The sequence below is a fragment of the Rhipicephalus sanguineus genome, chromosome 6 (assembly GCF_013339695.2).
Source record: "Rhipicephalus sanguineus isolate Rsan-2018 chromosome 6, BIME_Rsan_1.4, whole genome shotgun sequence".
NCBI lineage: Eukaryota > Metazoa > Arthropoda > Arachnida > Ixodida > Ixodidae > Rhipicephalus > Rhipicephalus sanguineus.
In genome coordinates this window covers 45835236-45852354 of record NC_051181.1, presented here as the reverse complement: position 1 = coordinate 45852354, position 17119 = coordinate 45835236, and the positions used below count along the sequence as shown (strand labels likewise).

Sequence of the window (17119 nt, the reverse complement as noted above, 5' to 3'; positions counted from 1 at the left end):
TGTAACATCAGAGCCACGGTCGATCACATCCTATTGGCATGCCCAGCATTAATCAGCGATACTAGGGTCGCGGCCTCCAATGAAGGCCTTCGGGTGCGTTTTCGGATTGCGCTGCTCAGTTCGGGCGTGGACAAGCAACTCTCGGCGATCCAGCAGACCGAGGAAACTGCCAGAAGACACGGTGCGCCTTTTCAGTTGTTAGTCGGCGTTTGCGGTGTCGTGACTTCCTTCTTGTGCGGTGTTTGCACGCCCTGTCTTTTAGAATGAATTTCTTGTAGCTTTTGTGATATTTCGTTTTACCTAATTATTTTTTCACTTTGATTTTATTTTCTGCTTTGGCGGCGCTAACTGCACTTACATACAACTGTTTACTTTATATACCTTATTTCCTTTAAATTTTTCTTATTTTGTTGCTTATTCTTTACTTTCCGTTTGGACGGCGAAGATTCAAGAGCAATCCAGCCGCCAAAAGAAGAAGAGCGTCGCGCGAGACAGGCGCTTACAACGGCGAGGGCCAACAAGGGACGACGCTCAACGCAGGAACGGGCTCCTATGAGCTGCGCTCTAAAGCGTAACGATCCGGCCAAATTTCGAGAGGCATTCAAAGTAGGTGGCTGACCAGGTCTCTCTTTGTATTCAAAAGCGAGGCCCGTGAAGGCCTTCCAAAAATTGCCACGGCCGACGGTATTGCACGTCGTCCAGGCGGGGTATTGGGAAAAGTTTTCAACTAGCAATAGTCGCTCCTCAGTTAGAACTTCATTGGATGCGACACTGCCTCTGCGCAAAGCTGGTTACGTTTCTTCTTTTGTCGGGTTGTCCCTTCCGAGGGCCTAGCGCACCATACTAGTGGACGGTAAAATGACTTAGTCTGTAATATTTAGTTTATTTATTTGAGAAAAATAATTTTTGTATAGCGTAATTTGGGCGCCTCATTAGCATAAACCTTTTAGTTTTAAAAGCAATAATCACGTACCCATCGGTGTGGATAGCATGGGTGTGGGCTGTGTGCAGGCTTCGCACGTGGAAACATTGGTGTTCTTGCTCGAAGCCGTACTACAGCCCTACTACAGTGCTAGTGCAGTGTAGCCCTACCTAGAGTTACTGTATATGCTACCTTTTAGCATATACAGTAACTCTAGCCCTACTGTCCAACCAGCGGCCCAACCAATGCGAGATATACATGATGATTATTATAAACGAGGACTAAAGCTTTATTAGATGCGAAGCATCTAATGGCGGAGCTCAATCCGGTGTGCGGCGTGACCACCCTTACTGCGCATGCGCGCACCCTCTCCACTACACACCTCCTCTCCACTCCCCTCTCCCCCTCGCCATCCCCCCTCTGAAACGCGGGCTCGACATGCCGAAACCCTGCTTCGCATCGCCTTATGGTCCCCTTTAGCGGGAGATGGTGTAAATTTAGTGAACTTTCTTTTAGAATTAACTGGTGACTCCGGCTAGAAGGCCCAGGGAGGCGGTGGCCTCCACAGTCTAGGTCACCACCAACTTTTGTACGGCTGAGTTAAGGCTGCACATCGGTGTGTGCCACTTTTTTACATAGTGTTCAAGTTCAAGCTTTATTAGTGGCACGGGTACCGAGTGACACTGTTTACTATCACTCGGACCACCCTGTCAAGCGCGGCTGCGAGTTTTCTGAAAACCATGCTAAAAATTGTAAAAATGTATACAGGGTGTCCCAGCTATCTTTAGCCAAGGGTTTAAAAATACAATATTAGAGGCAGGCGAGTGAAATCACTTGCAAATTACTGACAGTCACCTTGCGCACTACAGACAATTTTTTGTTTGGTAATTAACTAATTTGTTAATTCAGATTATTTAATTAAATTGGAAAATATTGGCTCTAGGCAAGAAATGCGGCTTGCAAAGTTCGAGGGCGTCTTCAGAAACCCCAATTCCATTATTTGCGATAAAGAAAGTCTCACGTATACCATTTTTCCAAGCTGCAAACAAAGCCCGCGAAATACAAAAATAACCACATGACTAGCGCATCCGCCCGCCACGAGAATGCTGCCCTCAGCGGTGGTTTGAGAGAACGAAATCAGCTGCGGCCGCGACTCGGCGGCTCCGTTGCGGCGGTAGGCTGATAAGTTGACGGTGGTTTCTTGGCCCGCGTTCGCTACAACTTGCACCGTCACGCGCGCCAACTGGCTGGCAACGGGCCAAGAAACCACCGTTAACTTATCGGCCTACTGCTGCAACGGAGCTGGCGAGTCGTGGCCGCAGCTGATTTCGTTCTCTCAAACCAAGGCTGAGGGCAGCATTCTCGCGGCGGGCGAATGTGCTAGTCACGTGGTTCTTTTTGTATTTCGCGGGCTTTCTTTGCAGCTTGGAAAAAAATGGTATACGTAAGACTTTCTTTATTGCAAATAATGGAATTGGGGTTTCTGAAGACGCCCTCGAACTTTGCAAGCCGCATTTCTTGCCTACAGTCAATATTTAGCAATTTCATGAAAAAATCCTAATTAACAAATTAGCTAATTACCAAAAAAATTGTCTGTAGTGCGCAAGGTGACTGTCAGTAATTTGCAAGTGATTCCACTCGCCTGCCTCTAATATTGTATTTTTAAACCCTTGGCTAAAGATAGCTGGGACACCCGGTATATTTAAAAGGGATGGAATGGGATGAGAAAATGCTTGTATAAGATAGAGTGGACATTACGGTGCGTTATAAATTAAGATTGGAGTTACATAATTAGTAGAAATTAAACGTCACAGTTTGGCCGCAACAGCGAAGCAATGAATGCGATAGCAATAAGTTAGAATGTCACACGAAGAACGGCAAGCAGCTCGATACTTGCAACGCGCCGCTCGAGCGCAATGGCCCGGACAACACACTACATCCCAGGGACTTCCCAAAAAAGTCCAAACGTCCCACATCCCAACAAGGTGGTTTTTAGGATGTCCTTTAGACATGTACATAGGGATCATTCCTAAAACATCCCTTGTAGGATCTGTTTGGGACTTCAAATTAGCGGTGAAATAAGCTACCGTGTTGAAAATTGGCGATCCTAAACAATCGGAAACAGCACCTCCGCCGGAGTGCATGGTTGGCGTGCGTGCACAATTGCATATCTACACGCACATGGAAAACAATATATCCGCGTTTTTTTGTGGAAGTGTTCGTTTCTGTTTTTTTTTCTAAATGTCGCGCCGTGATGAGGACGAAGGATCGATTGCTGACTGCGTGAGCAAGTGTCGCACTTGGTAGAGGCGGTACGACGCACGTACTCGCGCCACTGTGCTCACGCACGCCGTGCTTTTCGTGAAAGAGCAGAGACCGGCGGTCGCGCCGCACGAGCGGTGGTGCAGCGGTGTCGTATTTATAAAAACACCGACATATTAACTTTAGAAGAATTGAATGAAATATTGTTATTTTGTTGTTTTCTTTCTTAGGTTTAATACGCAATTGTTCTTTAATTGCGCTTACTGCGAGCCAACACCTCCTCAAATAGTGGATGATTTGCTGCGAGCACTGCGCAGACATTGCCATCGCCATCATGGCGCCCGGCGCGTTCGGATAGTTCGGACTCTTCGTTGGCCTCGTTCTTAGGTGTTTGATCCGTGACGTTTCGTCGAAAAATCACAAGCGCGCATGCCGTACGTGTTCGCCTGGTTGCAAGATCTTGCCGATTTCAACGTTTTTCCACCTCTTCGGTAAGTACTTGACATGCCTGGATTACTGCAATCAGCACGTTCTTAGCACTTTTTTCTTTGGCTACCCACTGCGCGCAGGTTGGCGTACGCTGAACTGGACCCTCGCAGCAAGAATGGCACGTGGGAGTAAGTTTTATTTGTGACGCGATTTGGTTTATCTGCCGCAGAAACTGTTAAGCTCACAATGTTGATATGTTGTTGTTGTCGGCCACGTGTGTAGATTGAAACCGCGATCGTGGAACACATGGCCAATCTGCCTCGAATAACTGCAAGCCGGTGCGTGCGTAGTGTCGTGGAGAACTATCAGAAGTCCTGGACGACAAAGAAAAAAACTTCAAAGGTTTGTTGTATATGTTTTCCACGGCAACTTACATAAGCGTTAAAAAAAATTGGAATGGTCAAATGCGTGTGTCAATTAAATATTGCTTTAACCATTTGTAGTGGGCGGTGGACATGAATTAAGCATTGCTGCACACAAGACAGGCTTGCCCTCAGTTTATGCCTAGAACCAATTTTTTTTGCTCTCGTTATGACACCATTTGTAAGAAAAGCCAGAACTTATGTTCAAAACAGCGCATATTCTTTTATTCAGTTGCATGTTAGAGTCCTGCTGCTGGTCATCAGTTAGCCGGTTGTCAGAAGAAAATTGCACATCCCAGTCTTTGCATTGGTATATACCGTATCTTTTGTGATTATGATCATGATTTTTGTCTTACTGAAACAAGAAACTGAAAAATGTATGTTGGTGTTTCTGCTACATCTCTATGAAGCAGCAGAACCTGTTGCTCAGTCACTTGGTGCATATTAGCAACTGGCACCTTGTCTGGCTTCCTCCACCTTTTTTCAGTGCATGTTGTTTTCATCCTTTACCAGCAGTCAGGTAGTTTCACGCAACCGAAATGACCAACTAGCCCACTCTGTTTGTCAAGTAGGTTTTACTTCCAAAGAAATGTAGCGCATTTGTGATATGCACTGTTGCTCAATGATATTCTTTTTGCATGTGCTAGCTGTGTACACTTATACCTGACCTTTTTTCTTTTTTTCAGCTGCTTCTAGTAGTGGTGCCCCTGGTGTGCCCCTTTACCCCAGATGTCTGCACCTTTGCCTGCTGGTAATGACATAGAAAGTGCTCAGCTTGCTGGACATACGCATGCAGGTTACAAGACGGAAAGCGTGCAGCTTAGACTTCATGCTTGTAAATGTGAAAGTCGTCACCGACATAATTAGAGTAAGCTAAAAGGAGAAATTTCTGCTTATGAGCAAGTAATTATGAAGCAGGTTTTACTCCTCTTAAACTAGCAGACATGCAACAACACAGTCGTGCTATGTTTGTTTTGTGCGCCATTTTCATGCAGATTTGTGCTTGCAGTGGATATGCATATACAGGAAGGATTTGTTTTTGTTTTCCTCAGCTGCCTCTGCGAGCCCTGCTCCTGGACAACAGCTGGGAGGCTCTGTGTTTAAACGCATGCACCGTGGACGTCATGCTCGTTAAATACCATTTTTAGGGGTGTGCGAATATTCGAAACTTTCGAATAACGAATCGAATAGCATACTATTCGATTCGGTACTCGAATCGAATAGTACATACTCGAAATACCGAATATTTTTCGAATAGTTTTCGAATAATTAGCGCCGACGGGAGAATCCCAAAACAATAAAATTTTGGAACAGTTAAAGGCCATTTTTCTTCTTTTAATCACTAAATTACGAGTATGCATGCAGCCCAAGCTTTTACGAAACTACCGACGCTATATTGAATACCAGATGAAGGCGTTTTTTTTTAATGAAAGCTCCACACTCACTCAGTTTTTACTATGCTGCAGCTGCATCGTATTAATCAGCTCCTGATTTCATCTTGTAATAACTGAAGGTGCACCTGCATTCAGCTTCATGAATAGCAATAGATGCTAGGGTTGTGTTTGCGTAAATTGTTCTTGCAGATACAGTTTTCAACACCGATGTCTACATGCCTTCAGTGCCGAGGACCATGTTGCGATGGCAGGTTTATGTTTCATTACCGCCTCAGCTGTATGCATGGTGTTCGGTTCAGAATTGTTTAGATATTATGTCTCAGTTTTATTTAAAAGCAGGCGACAAAGTATCTGCCGTCACTGCTATATTTCAACCTGCACTTACAAAATATTTCGAAGGCTGGGTCGCTACTCCGTACGAGCTTACCACAGTTTTCATAACTGTGGTATTTTGAGTCTGTTAAAAGTAAGCGTAATGCTCTTTGGTGAAAGTTTGTGAATATTTAAAAAAAAATGTTGTGTAGTTCTAGTACCGTTTTGAGAATGGTTGTCTTACTCTTCGAAAACTATTCGAAGAGTATTCGATTAGTATTCGTATTCGATTCGGTGTCATCACTATTCGATTCGTATTCGATTCGGTTCCGAAATTCACTATTCGCACAGCCCTAACCATTTTCTTTGTCATTCCTGGCATGAATTTCGTTGGTAAAGCAATTCGTAAAATTGTGCATTGTTGTTTACAAGCACTTCAGTATGAACCAGGCTTAAAGGAGAAGGGACCGACAACTGGCCAGAACTTGTGATTAGATCCTATCAGAAATGAAAAGACGGTGGAATATACGGACATATTCCAGCATCCTTTTCGCGCTGTGAGTAGGATTTATATATCTAAATCGTGTTTAAAAGTAACAAAAAAAAAAGGTATGTCGTGCAACCTATCACAAGAACCTTGAAGCTAGATTGCGGAGTCGATCACTTTGCTGTACGTAGTCACGTAGTCTGATGCCGTCATGTGTGCCATAATTTGTCCTAAAATATTAGTATGTATATTATTATCCATCCCCGCTCTATTCTGTGCTGCTTATGAGGTAAAAAGAGTTGCATGGTGACAAGAAACGGCGCTGCCTTCGCGGTAGCCAGTGGACCATGTCGAGCCGCGGCGCATGCGCGCGAGTACGCGCACACGCATTAAACCGCCGCCCTCGAACACGAACCGCTCTCACGCTCACTGTTTGCAGCATGTCTTGTCACGTGTGTATACGACTTCATATCCGTCGCAGACAGAAAAATTCGAATTACAGATGTTTCACGGCATTTTCCACATTACCATTCCTTGATTATACACTCTGACCGGTAAGCTTTCTGTCGAGCTAAAGAAAGTAGGTACCATAAAATTTGGTTGTTGGTCCCTTTAACCTCTTAAAGCACACACAGGACAAAATAGGCATGCTATATCCCCGTTGTGCACCATCTTTGTGCGTTTGTGTGTGCAGTATGGACGTACATTAAGGCTTTGTTTTTTTCTCAGCTGCCCCAGCGAGCCCTGCTGTTGGACGCCAGCTGGAACGCTCTGCGTTTGAAAGCGTGCACCCCAGATGTCATGCTCGTAAATACAGAGTTCTTTGTCATTGTTCTCATGATTCTAGTGTTGACAAAGCAATAAGTAAAAGCAGGCACTTGTGCATCTGGAATGAGGTTTAACCCTGTCTCAGGAGACATAAGACAATATAGTCGTGCTACATTCCTGTTGTTCACCATTTTCATGCATGTTTGCGTTTGCAGTATGTATACATACATGCAGGCTTTGTTTTTGTTGTCCTCAGCTGCCTCTGCAAGCCCTTCTGCTGGACGCCATGGAAGGCCCTCCACTCGGAAGTGTGCATCTTAGACTACACGCTCATCAATACCAAGTTCTTTGTCCTTCTCGGCATGATTGTAGTGCCATATAATAGTGAGGCAATAAATCATTTTTGCTGGTCACTTGATGCTCCATGCATGTTGCTTGGTTTCCGAACACTTGGCTTGGTTTTAAGTGATCTAGTTATCTATGTGAAAAAAAAGTGGGTTGGTTGGACGAGGAATATGCTTTCCTGGAGAGGCAACTGCTCCTCAGGTAGGGGGTGGTCGAGCGCGATGAAGCAAGTTAACATGTTATGGGAACAGATGTCCCACCCTTTTGAAATATTCCTGAAGTAAAAAGTGGCCACATGTCCCAATAACATCCAAAACGCATGCAGTTTTGGGACATTCCAAAAAGGTCTTTTTTTTGTATCACTTGGGATGTTTTTCCACCTTGTGTGGGACGTCTTTTGGAAGCCCCGAACTCCCAAAAGGGACGTCATTTGGATGCCCCTAGGATGCCTTTGCGTTGTCTGGGGGACTGACGAAAAGAACACACACAGGACGACCACGTAGTAACATCGGTCACAGCTCGGTACTTGCAGCGCGCCGCTCAAACGCAAGAAAGGACACTCCAAAGGAACGCACAGGACGAGCGCGAACTAACAACTGTTAGGGTTGTTACCTCTACGTGTTTGAGCAGCGCGCTACAACCCAACGCTGTTAGACTTGTTTCTGTAAAACTGCGGCGCGTGGAGTGACCTCTCCGCGTCTCCTGCCGCGCGGTGGCGTTTGACGCATTGTTTAGTCGGCGTTACACATCGTGAGTGGGTACAGAAATGGGCCACTTTTTAGCGCGCTTCTCAAGGGCAGCTGAAGGAAAATGTAGGAGCGTTGCTTTAAAGCGGGCCCTTCGGGCAATCTCGCGGGTGATACTACACACACTGAAGCGTCTCCGAGCTCTGCGTGCCGTTAGCGTTAAATGATGTATATAAATAGCTCGCCATTGTTGCGCTAAACAGTCGGTGGCGCGTGACCGAGTTGTTTAAAGGGGCCATGACACGGCCGCCCAAAGATTTGTGGTTTTCAGCGAAAACTAGAAATAGAGGGTCAATTATGCCTATAGAGATTTCAAAAGTGGGCCGTAAAAGAGTACTTCAGTGCAAAACAAGCCCTAGAAGTTGCCGGCTGTAAACCCCGCCCACCGCCGGTGACCGCCATTTTGAAATGGCGCGTGTGACGTCATGTGCAGCACGGAACGGAGCCGTCGTCTTCTACCAAAGTTTCAGCCGCTGCAAATCGTTCAGTTTCAGTGCCAAGTTGGAGAAAGCTAAAATATCTTGATATCCCGTGCAGCTGACGACGGAACAATATCGTTCGTCGCAATGCAGACGCTTGCACAGCTAGCTGCTTGTTTCGTCACGGCTTGCGAGTGCACCAGTGTTGCCTGACTGTCGGGTCGCTCGCGTGTTTATAAAAATTTTCGACTATAAATTAAGTGCTCGACCAAATGCGCTAAAATTTCACCAGCTTATTTGTGAATGCACAATGATTAATCCACATAACACAGATTATGATCGAAAATTGGGTGTCATGCCCCCTTTAAAGCAGCGATCTGCGTAGCGAGGGGTCGCTGGTTCGAGTCCCGGTGGAGCGCTTCGAAAATTTCTTCTGACTTATTTGTCCTTGTGGCTTTTATTTATATATACATACATATACATATCCGGGACATGACGGCGACGGTGACGGCGAAAACCGTCCGAGAGTGTCCATATAATTGCTATCGCAATAATATAAACAACAACTAGTGTGAACGGTTCAGTAAAGTGGTACGATATTGATGGTTGCGGTCCAAGTGAACAGTTATATCAGCGATTAATGCTTGATGTCGTCACTGTGTGACATCACTATGACGTAACAGATTGCCAATAGGTGTGGCGCCATTATGACGTCGTCGTCGTGACATTCCTATGACGTCGCATAAAATGACGCGACGTGATGAAGTCATCACAATATATCATCGCATGGTCAATTGTGTGTCAATCTCGGAGGCAGTGCAATACCAGGTGAAGCGCAGAAATTTGAAACATGAGTGCCTAACTACACGGGGACACAAGAAGACAGGGACGGAAACAGTGATGCGCTTGTCCCTGTCTTCTTGTGTCCCTGCGTAGTTACGCGCTCGCATTTCAAGTATCATGAATCATTAATGAGCCCAATCAGCCAATCTGAGAAGTACAGGAAGCTTGTAATGCTTCAGATCCTGGAGGCAGAGCAAAACCATGTTAGGTACAGAAAGCCTTGGGGGGGGGGGGGGCAAGGATCAATACGTCTACTAAGAAGAGGATGGCTCACAGTTAATGACAAATTTACCAACACAGTCAGCGCGAGTGCCATTCTCAGACGCCTAAGTCTTGCATTAAGGTCGCTTTACTATGAAAGTGTTTTATGTAGGGGTCCACCAAGATTTCACTGACATCATTTCCGTCACTGATGAGACGTCGTTAAAATTTACACGAACAGATGATAAAGAAACACCAGAAGAAATAACTTCGTTGATTTCAATGACCTGCGAATCGAACCCACGACCTCTCGGTTCGCGACGACAGGTGCTCGGCGCTCTACCACTGCGCCACCGACGCAAAAAGCACGAGACTTTACAAACGCGCCTTATATCTCCCACACCTCTCTCTCAGTGATCTTGGCAGGGCGGTGACGCCGGCTCCCTAGATATAAGTTCCTCAGGAACTTATAGTTTCCGGCTGCCTGGATATAAGTTCCTCAGGACTCCCATAAAGTTCTTGTCAGGTCATGTGGGGGTTTAACGTCCCAAAACCACGACATGATTATGAGATGCGTGGCGGGCTCCACAAATTTCTACCACCTGGGGTTCTTTAACGTGCACCTAAATCTAAGAACACGGGCCTCAAGCATTTTCGCTTCCATCGAAAATGGGGCCGCAGCGGCCGGGATTCGATCCCGCGACCTGGTCGGCAGTTGAGCGCGTCGAATATAAAGTCCTGTAGGCTTGGACAGTTACAGGTTGGATTGCAATATTTTACTTAACGAAAGCGTAATAAAAGTAGAAACTATATGATTCGTACAGTAAATAGAAGGCACATATAGAGCCGTGGGTGACGTTCTTCCTCAATGGGCTTCGCATGTCACGACCGTTTGATGTCCACAACATGGGAGGTGTATTAGACCACCCATTCGGCTTCCCAACGCCTGTCATAGTGGAAACTGTCAAAACCAGTAATGTGTCGTCATGGTTACTGCCGCCCGCGAATAGCAGCCCAGTTCGCATAACAAGTGCACCGCGTGGCTTCACTGCTTGTGCTTGAACCGAATAGGAATGGCGCTCCAGTGCGACGCAGGCTACAGTTTGCACTCGTCGCCGGCTTTGGTGGAGGCCTGGTGGTCGCACCCGAAGGCGCGAGCGAAGTGAGCCGTGCGCTGGAAGAGGTCGTCGCAGTCGGGTTCGGGTGGCGCGTCCCTGAGCGGCAGAGCCGGGTTGGAGACTTGGGCCCCTCCAGGACACCGGGCGTAGCAGGCGGCCACGAAGAAGAGCTGCGCCGGCGTCAACTGCTCGAAGCCCACCAGCCGCCGGTCTCGAGCCTCTCCCGCGGCTCTGTACGCATCGTATAGCACGCTGAACGACAGCACCTGCACGCGGCATGCGCGAATTAGCGATGATTTGCGACGTTGCGATTATGTAGTGATTTCGCTCGCGCCATTAATACCCTGGCGGGCGTTCACGTATGTTCACAATAGTAAATTAAATGCTTAGTCGTCACGAGATCGGGCTACAAGTGGCAGCACCGTCGCCGCGTTAGTGGGGTTCGGCGGTCGGCGGCACGCCTCGAAACGTACACAGCGGCGCTTCGCTGTGAGCGGTTTGAGCCGATTGTCGGCGAATAAAGCGCGTTGACTGCAGCCTACTGGTAATATGTACGTTCTCCATTGCCACAATAATACATGAAGCCGGCCTCACGTTCCTATTACGTGTGAGAGAAGCGCAATCTGCAAATCAATGGGGTGCTGGCCTTCGGTGACAGTCGTGTATTGCACTGTGCTAGATGTTATTTTTTGTTTTTTTTGTACTACGTAGATGGACTGATGGATGAACAACTGTACTGAGGTCCTTTGGTACGCGTGATTAGCGCACAGCGGGCCGCTGCGCACTAATCACGCGTGTTTTATTTGTAGCTTCTGTTCTGCCTTTACTAAATGGTGTTGCTGGACTTAACCAGTTAGGTATTTACTTGTTGAAGCCATTACAAAAAAGAAGCCTGTATTTCTGCGTAATTAGTTTAGGAAGAACTTTGCCCACACTGCTTTTCTGTTTGCATGAATACGTGTACCGCTATGGAAGTGCGTGGCACAAGATCTTTTTTATCGCTAATTAACCGGCCTTTGCAGACGCTAGTTCATGCTTTGCGGTATTTCAAGGATTTCGAAATCGCCTACACTTCCCGAGATGGTGTTGTTAAAATTCTGCATTCACACCTAGAAATTTAGTACTTTTTCCGTTCAGAACGACGCCAAATGCACTATGTGATGGGCTGCGATGACAGTGCCACCCAACGATTTTGGCGAATGGACGGTACGATGATTACACCTAGCGCCATACTGACACGTGCATGCACTCACTTATTAGAGTGCATACAAGCCTCGGAAGATGAAATGCTTGTGTATATCGTGTAGGCATATGCACAAGCATTTGATCGTGTGGTAACACAACGGAATAAGGAATAAGCTGTGCTCTGAGGACGTGCATGACGGTCGCACACATGAGAACACGATGTGGCTAGCAGGCGACGCAAGGAGCCATCCACACTACGGGGTTTCGACCGTTCGCCGCTAGGTGCCGACTATGTTCGATCTTGAGACCAATAGCTACTTTACAAATTGTTGTACACGTTGCAACTTGTCAAAAAAACACAGAGAGCTCTCCGACTAAACACAATGAGTCGTTCGGCATTCACTTATGTATCGTAGCTGGTCTGACGGGCAAACCAAAAGTAGGCGTGTATTTCCTTTGTTCCAGCTCTAATCTCTTTCCTTACCGCAGCCACGAAACACGGGCCGCGGATGACGCACGAGTAAAGGCGCCCACTTTCAAGTCTCTCCTCTTAGAGTGCCTCAGCGCGCGGCCATCAAGGCACCCTATCGCCTATGGATGTGGGGTACCATATGAGCAAGATTATTTTACTCTCGCGCTAATGTTTAGAGCGAGCATATACAATTTTGATCCCCGTCGTTGCCTGTCGGCGCAGCTTACATATAGGGCTGCCCCGACAGGTGATGACGGGGGAATACCCGATATTATATTGGCAATTCCACGCTTCTGAATAATTCACATCGTTGCTTTCCTGCCCCTTGACGTTACGCGTAGCGTAACTTCATCAATGTAAATATAGAAAAAGCTCTAAAGGGCGCGAAATTTACAACTTCGAAATCTTCAACGGCACAACTATTTCACCTGGAGCGCTAGCGCCTCTGTGTGGGCTGTGGTGACGTTGTTGATTCCCATGCACCGCGTCATCTGACGGATGGACTCCTTCGCCGATAACGTGCCGTTTCGGTAAGCCTTCAAGAGCAGTTCACCGAGAGCCTGAGCAACCTGCGGGTGCACGACAGTCAGTATTGTTTACGTGGGCAGTCAGCCGTTCAAAAAAAAAAAAAACTTTAGTAAACGACGACGGGACACCATAGACTGACTGCCGTTTCATTACAAACTCTCGCGCGCTGAATGCAGTTCTCGGCTCGTTATTTTCCCTATTAGTCCAGCCGAGTTCATTAGATAGTTCAGTAGATATGCAGGTCTCACGAAGGATTTCTTGCAATGCTAAAGTGGTCGCTTCAATGACTCATTGAGGAAAACAGCGCTGAAATCCGACACAAGGAAAGACTATAAGTATGCGCTGACTATGCCAATATGACCGCTTACTTTTGCAAGCACTGGTATATACGAATACACGGAGAAGGGTGAAAGGAAATATAAAAAAACACGGGAATGCGTTCTAACCTATCTAGGACCATGAAACAATCAGCCGCGAACATACTTGTCAGACACGTACCGCGGTATCTTAGCAGGTAAGTCGTGGCCCTGCTTAGGTCGAGGATGCGGGTTCGATTTCCGAAATGCAAGGGCACCCGTGTACTTAGATTAAGGTGCACAACTACCAGACTAATCCGTAGTCCGCCGCAACAGCATGCCTCATGATCATACCGTGGTTCTGGCAAGTAAAACCCCATAAATTAACATATTTGTAATTTACTGCTACTGACGATGAACTGACACAAGAAAGCCAAGTGGGCGGCTTTACAATCGTTTCGTAGATTTTCCAAGCATCATTTTTGCGGTAACTGTACACAATGGAAATCAGGGGTGCAACCGCACCGAGTGGAATCAATCGCCTGGTCGCTAAGGCCCTTCGCTTTAATTAAAGCTTGCTAGAGCCCTCGTCGGTTCTTCGTCCTTGTGTATTACACGCGCTGTTCACGTCACTATGGAATACCAACTAGCCCGGTCACAAACCTTGCTCCCGCAGAACGTCGTTTGTAGAACACCTTGCATGCGCGATGTCTCTTCTTGTGTCATGTTTTGGCGTTGTTTTCCGCAGTGAAGCTTAACCGACAGGCTCAATGCCAAACTGTTTAGATCCTTAATAAGTCACATTTTATAGGCTATGTATACAGAGAGCAGTAAGCGGACGTTCGTTCCTGTCCGTCACTCGTACTTGTTTTTAACACGACAGTGTTTTACGCCGGGTTCCACGAAGACTTCACCGAATATATTTCCGAAACGGAAGTCACGTCGGTAAAATATACAGCAATAGATGACAAAGAAAAATATTTGTTGATTTGAATGATCTGAAAAACGAACCCACGACCTCTCGGTCCGCAACGATAAGTGCCTGGAGCTCTACCCAATGCGCCACCGTCGCACATGCAAGTGGCTTTACAAGCACGCGTTATATCTCTCACACCTACCTCTCACAATGATCTTCGTTGGCGGGGCGGTGTCGTCCTCTAGAAGCGATGAAGGGAAATACTGCATCATGACACTAACGAGTGCCGACAGGGAGCGCTTCGGTAGTTGCAGCGCAACGGAGACTTACTGCATTATTGCAGGAAACTCTACGGTCGGTTGCAATGAGCCACACGCGATGATTCGGTTTGGTGACGACGCAGTAAGTGCTTTGCCTCTCGCGTCGTGTAAGCGTGACGACTCGTCGACCGAGTAGTGCAGCTTCCACATGCACCAATGGCGCTTCTCCGCCGCCTACTGCTTCGAGTGCGATAGCACCGGCTAATAAAACTGCTGCAATAAGAGGTATAGGAAGTCAATCATGTCGACGCGCAAATGTCATGATTACACATGCAAGGCGGCCAGGATCGGCGCGATGTTCCTCTCTGACGTGACGACCAGTCATTGCTTGGTATCGCCAGCCGGTACTAAGAGGGTAACCGTTATCTTTGCCTATGCCTTCGACCCGTTGTCAGATTAAACGCCGCCCGTAAGCGCCGCGGCACATCGGGGAGGAGCTTTGTGCTAGTGCTCACTGTCTTGCATGCGTAATCATAAAAAGAGCAATTAAACTTTGCAGCGGAATATCTCGGAGCACAGGCATGCTAGAGGAATCCTTCACAATGGAACTGTGTAGAAACGCGACTGCCTCCAATTTTTCAACACAAACATGCCCGCTTGCTGCAGTCGCTGAAATGTTCGTCATTCAATCCTAATTGGGCGGCTGGCAGGGATAATTATTGTCTCCCTTTGTGTCCTCCTGGTTCATAACTTATCTGCAAGGGTGGTTTGCATGCGCCTCCCGGTGCCGAACTTTTAAGAAACCCATAAAGCCTAATTTTGAACACCCTGTATAATACATGCATATAGCATACATCCCCCTCACACATACATTTATGCGTACCTAAAAGCTACCCGTATGGGCCGCACGTCCGCTCGAGTAGTGTTTCATTTCTTCTCTCCCTCCCCCCATGCAAAAAGAGTGAGCTACTCCTCTGGTCCAGAATGAATTACGGTGACTCCTAGTGAATTACTGTACACAAAGTGCATGCCTTAATATTTCCTCATCTAGCGGTTAATCTCTTGGCCAAGGCGTGGCACCGTATACCTGCCCTCCTAGTCCGGCGTAGTTGATCGCCCGCAGCGCGTCAACGTCGTAGAGCGGAAACGAGAAGGCGTACGGCATCAGCACGAAGTCGTCCTCGAGCTGTGCGTGGAAGGCCAGCGCCTCTATGGCCGTCAGGACGGGAGCTCGCGACGGCGACGTCCTCGCGAGACCGGTGGCGACGGCGTTGCGCCAGTTGGCCACCAGCGAGTTACCCATGTTCGGGTATCGGAGCGCGTCTTTATCCACGGAACCGCCGCTGGCCTCTCGTACGGCAGTTTTGACGACCTGCAGCGAATGGAACGGTTGCCGTTCTACAAAGCAGTCCTCTCAGATTGCAGTCCATGGAAACCGTAACGGAGTGCTCGCTCGGCCGAAAAAAGTTAAAGGCTGCCACAAAACTGATTAGTTTGCACAGTCGTCATCTGCACCCTACTCTCACTGTTTTTGCACCGTCCTGTCACCATTTTGTCACCCTTTGGCCGATGCTTTATTACCGTTCTCTCTCGTACTATTCCGTTACGAACCGTTTCTTCAGTGTTTCGCCACCATCTTGTCATTGTTACTTCGCCATTTCGTAATGTTTCGTCACCGTCACGACAAAAGTTTCAACCAGAGAACAGCGTTTGCATGCCGGATTTTTCTCGGTAAATGGTCCGTCCGCAACGTTGGCCGATGCTCCCAAAGTCTCCAGCGTCGTGTTTTTATATGCGAAGCAGCTTAAAGGAACACTAAAGGCAAATAACAATTTATGTTAGAGTGAAAGGTCAATGTGTGAGAACGTCTAAAACGTCAATAGTATCAACAGCAGGGCTCTAGTGATCGAGAAATTAAGGTAAATGTAGGACACGATGTGCGCCACGAGTGGGACATTTCGGAAATGATCCCGATGACGTCAAAGAGTCCGGAGTACAATTAACCACTACTAATCAAACTAGTTGCAATAAAAAAGAACCTTCCGTGCATCGCAAGACGTAATAAAATGCTTCTTGTTAGTTTCTGTTTGATTCATGAATTCATGATTCAAGAACGGCGCGAGTGGTTCAAAAGTTCCGTTTTCGCCGAGCTGCGCGTCTCAGTGGTAGTTTCGGTATCGCGTATTGCTGCGTGTGCTTGGCTCTCGCTATTTTCGCCCTGTCGATACTCTACTTCTGCTGCTGCTGGCCACGCTAAGCTCCGTTACAGTGAACTATACAGTTTCGAAGTGGCCCGTGGCTGCGTCTTGGCAAGGTTGATAGCCGCTGTTGCGCAAGAAACCGTAGCTTCGGCGGCCGGGCAGTACAGACGGGCAACGTTGGGCACTGCAACTGCTACGTCGGAAGGTCCGTTCTGGCGGGTGCTTTGAAGTGCGGTAACGCCGTGCGGACCACTAAAACGTGATTTTCTTACAAAAAAAGTCACAGTTTCGCCGCAACGGCGAAGCAATGAATGCGATAGCAATAAATTGAAATGTAACGAGAAGAACGGAAAGCAGCTCGACATTGCCAGTGCGTCGCTCGAGCCCAAAGGACGCACGAAAAGAGCGCACACAGTACGAGCGCGAGCTATCATGCGTCACAGCTCGACAGTGGAAGCGCACTGCTCAAACATAAAGCAGGACGCACGAAACGAACGAACAGGTACACACAGGATGAGCGCGAACTGTCCCAGTCGTTACTTAGTTCTGTTTGAACAGCGCGCCCCTTTCGCAAACGCGGCCGCTGCAGCGTC

At 47.4% G+C, this 17119-nt stretch overlaps 1 non-coding gene across 1 annotated transcript; it reads right to left on the bottom strand.

The window, feature by feature from the left end:
- Positions 1 to 647: 647 nt before the first annotated feature.
- LOC119398075 (U4 spliceosomal RNA) lies at positions 648 to 789 on the bottom strand. Its single transcript, XR_005184752.1, has one exon. It is a non-coding gene; the product is annotated as a U4 spliceosomal RNA (small nuclear RNA).
- Positions 790 to 17119: the final 16330 nt, after the last annotated feature.